The 4,520-nt window shown below is 39.4% G+C and overlaps 1 long non-coding RNA gene across 1 annotated transcript; it reads left to right on the plus strand.

Annotated features, from left to right (window-relative positions):
* Positions 1–727: 727 nt before the first annotated feature.
* LOC128380211 (uncharacterized) lies at positions 728–1,722 on the plus strand. The gene is made up of 3 exons (XR_008323476.1): positions 728–848; positions 1,468–1,537; positions 1,647–1,722. It is a non-coding gene; the product is annotated as an uncharacterized LOC128380211 (long non-coding RNA).
* Positions 1,723–4,520: the final 2,798 nt, after the last annotated feature.

The following is a 4,520-nucleotide window of genomic DNA, read 5'->3' on the forward strand; positions in this document are numbered from 1 at the left end:
TAGATTGCTATATATATTAAACTACCAGAAGCAAGTGTTGTAGAGGAAAGCCATTTAAGTCTCTGTTTAGCAATAGTTATGCAATTATGAATATGAGTTTTTCTTGTTGTTGTTTTGGGGTTTATTTAACATGCAAACAGTGCTTCTTCATCCAGGAATTAAAAAGTCTGCAAAACAAGAGTTAACATGTTCCTAATTTAACCACAAACAATGAGGTTTATTGTCCCTAGCCAGTATTGAATTAGATCTGCCTTAAAAAATACATGTAAATATGGAAACTGTCTTTTTCTGTACTCAAACAGCATCGACAAACTAGTATCATAAAATGCTTTTCATTACTTATAGGCCTTATTATATATTCATGTTTAATTTATCAAAATCTGGAAATGTATCCATGTTCAACATTGATTAAAAATAAATAATACAAAAAATCTGAGTGATATCACATCTTAAAAACTGCAACACAACCAGTCTTTAAAGACCGTGTAAAGTGAAAATATATTTGTGTTCTGAGTTAGTCACATCACAGACAGATGTGTTATTAACCATCCTTCCAAATTTGAATGCTAGAAAAATTGTCTAAGTATGTAAAATTATCTTTTAAAATCATGAAAAATCAAGCACTTCTCTGTGCTGCCAAACGCTGGGGGCGTGTCTGCTGAAGGCGCTGGAAACACACCTACGCACGGAAGGGGGCCGCCTCCGTGTAACATAGCAACAGTAGCAATGGACGCTCGCGCTAACAGCATTGCAGTGACCCAGCCCTACATGTTCGAGCCATCAGAGCCAGACACTGACTCAGACAATGAACCTGCACAATCTCGTGCCTCACAGTCTGCAACAGAATGGTAATATATTTCTCCTATTTATGCAAGTTAGCAATATGTATTACTGACTATGGGAGTCTACAGTTAGCCGAGTTAGCCGCCAAGCTAGCAACCGAGTTACGCTCCCACTGACTATTATAGCCTAGCAAAAACGTTAGGGTTTCATGTAATGAAGAATTGTGATTGTTTTGTCTGTTCACAGATTAAACAACACTTGATTTTTATTAATGTTTCGTTAATTTAATTACTCCTTTTGTTTATACCTAATAAAGGTAGTACTAGTATTTGTTTTAGACTGTAGTGGGTGGTAAACCCATTTAAATTCAGTTTGTCCAGCTTTGAAAGGAGGCAGTTTACTCGTTTTTTCAGATCACATTATTCAACAAATGTGGGGAAACGCATTAGGTAACTAATTAGACTACAAAAAAGTAAAATATAACACTAGCCAGTTTCACTTAGTCAGTTACTTACTTGTGTCTTCTGATTAATTTGTGGATTGCTGAATGTCATCATTACACAGGCTGAATAAGACAATATGCTTCAACTGATTAGGTCATTTTGCTGAACCAGGCTTCATACTGAACTGACAACTGAAATGGTTAACATTTGTCACACTGTGATTAAAAATGTACTTGTGCAGGTGCACATGTGGAGAATGCAGAACAATGCCCACAGAGGTTGAAAATGTCTGCTGCAAGGAGCTGAATGCTGTATGTAAATGAAAACTGTTTTTCACAATAATAATTCAAATAATGAATACATAAGCAGCAGCATACTAGATGTCTAGCACTAAAACACCTATTACACATATTCCTATAGGTTCAGAGTAGATGTGGAGAGCTGCCTGAAGAGCCACGCTGCATGACTCTTCATCCAGGCTTGGAGCCAGTCTGCCTGAACCCCTACTCCCTGCAGAATGCCCTAAACATTTATCAGGCAGACCATGGACCACTGGCGGAAAAGGAAAGATCTGGGTAACGTAGACAATATAATATTTGTTTTACTGATTTCGGATATTTATAAATTACACTTGTGTTGATCAAATGACATGCCTTTCAAAGAGAGGTAAGGTTTAGTACCCGGGAATAAACTTACATCATTTATACAATCATATTATAGTTAACTAATGTATACAGTGTATTTCATTTACACTTAAAGCACATGAGTGATGCTTGACTGTATCCATTTTAATCCTTCATCTTCCTGAGCTATATATAAACTCTCATGTTGGACAGATAAATACTGGTTCATTCTTTAGCTGTTTTTCACTACATAGTAAATCAACCAACATGTACATCACCTTGATATATAGATGTATAAACTGAATGCACATGATTGGACATTTATACAAGCAATCACTAGATTATTATTATTATTATTTCTGAAAATGTAGCTGTGTGGTCGTGGAAATTCCTTGGAATAAAAAAACTGCTGTCCATTTTCTTGTCCATCCATTTAGCCAATATGAGGAGGTAGACTGCAGGTTGATGAATCAAACTCATCTTCCGAGGTCCCAATCTGTAAGACATGACAAAAAATGTGGAGGGAAAGGCTTTTTGTTTATTACATCAATCAAACAAATAAGTTCAGTTTGGTTTGGGATAGGTTCTTCTAAAAGACAACACATGTCAATAATGTTTTGTGAAAGACAGCTCCAGTGTCAAATTTGATTACACAGAGGACAACATACCAAAAAGAAACATACATAAAAATACAAATCAAAGTATTTTTCTACATTTTTTATTACAGGCGTGCTCGCTACCTGGCCTACAGGAGTTTTGTGTCCTGGTGCTGGGGATACCTGGGAAAGGACAACCGGGTTGTCATCCCCTCCTGTGTTGTCCTCCGCATTCATCAGGAGTACCCTGATGAAGATGGGGAATACACAGGTTTTAAACCTCCCCTTTAGATTGTTTTATTATTTATAGTTTATTGCTTACTTATATTGTTATTTGTTTATAAAATGTGTCCAATGTGTAAAATAAATGTATTATTGAGTAATGATATATTTGTGTGTGTCACAACTTACTTCTTTTACAATGGAGGCTGGTGGAGCTCTGGTCCTGAGATTGGCTGAGGCAGGAGTAGGCTTGGGCGGTATAAAGGTGTTGCAGTATACCAAGGTGCTTTCTGAGTGCTTCATACTGTTATAGTGGTTTAATTTCAAATGTTTTAGTCACCACGGAAATTAGTCGCCAGAAATGTGTAATAAATACCATACACCAAGGTAAATGTCTGGAAGCTATGAAGGCTTGAAAAAAATATATACCGCCCAAGTCTAGGCACAAGGTAAGTCACAGGAACAGTGGCTGCCAGATATGCTGGAGGAAGACACTGAGACCTGTACATGGGAAAAGAAAACAGGAATAAGGAAAAGAGACATTAGGCTGTCATCATGACCACTGCATACATACACACAACATACCTCGTGGGTACCTCGGAAGCCACTTTGACGCTCATTTTAGGTGTCCCTCGGTCCATGTTTTACATTACACACAAACGTAAAACCTCAGTCTACATATAATTCCTTGTCATAGCTATATTGGTGCACATAAAATATTACCTGTCGGTTATCATTGTGTTGTCGGATGGATGACGCTCAGGGAATAAGGCCAAATTATGTCACGATTACATGCATGCTAACATTACACGGGCATGACAGGGTGCATGATGTAAAATCACTTTCAGGATTTGCACATTCAGCAAAATGCATTTAATTGCCTAAATGTACAGTATTATAACTTATAAGCACATAACGTTACTTACACTCTCTGACGGGCATATAATGCCGGTGGCGGTGATGATGGCACCTGCTGTCGGCGGGACGGGAGGATGTAACCCGGGGAGGGAGACGGGCGGTGGCGGGCTGGTGGCGGTGATATAGGCACCTGCTGCCGGCGGGATGGGAGGATAAGCCGGGGAGGGAGACGGTCGGTGGCGGGCACGTAATGCCAGTAGCACCTGCTGCCGGCGGGACAGGGGACGTAAGCCGGGGAGGGGAACGGTCGGTGGCGGGCACGTAATGCCAGTAGCACCGGCGGGACGAGAGGACGTAAGCCGGGGAGGGAGACGGTCGGTGCGGCACCTCTAACCAGACACAACGGACTGCTCAAAAATCCAGACTTCCAGTGAAGATGCACACACGAGGAGTCATGACTAGTTAGCTAGCTGAAAATTACCTTAATTGATGCTATCCAAAACGCGAGAGCGAGCTGGAAAACGACTGAGGCTAATGCGCTGAATGTATTTATACTGCAACAGCAGCAGGGGCGGGTTTATGATAATTACCGCCGCGTTACGTAACGCGGCGGAGATTTCAGACCCGCCTACTAAATCCTGACACAGAAATCTTGAAACACAGTTTGTGAAGCCTAGCTCCACAATTCAAATCTAAATGGTTGAAATGCTTTTTACACCTTTTTTAGAAATACATTTATGACCTATTTAATGTGTTTAGAAGAAAATGTCTGATTTCACTTTACACGGTCTTTAACTATTTATTGTATATATTTTTAATTAATTACTTGAGGGAATCTGGTGCATATTCCTCTCTTCTTTAAGTTATTTTCTCCTCAAATTTGATATTGGAAGATTTTCACAGTTTTGAACATCGCAAGAAGAACTTGTTTATTTAAAACTACTGCGATGAACACCAACAGTTAGCCAACAAAAGTTTTGGGAAGAACGGCATCA

This window comes from Scomber japonicus, chromosome 19 (assembly GCF_027409825.1).
Source record: "Scomber japonicus isolate fScoJap1 chromosome 19, fScoJap1.pri, whole genome shotgun sequence".
Taxonomy (NCBI): Eukaryota; Metazoa; Chordata; class Actinopteri; order Scombriformes; family Scombridae; genus Scomber; species Scomber japonicus.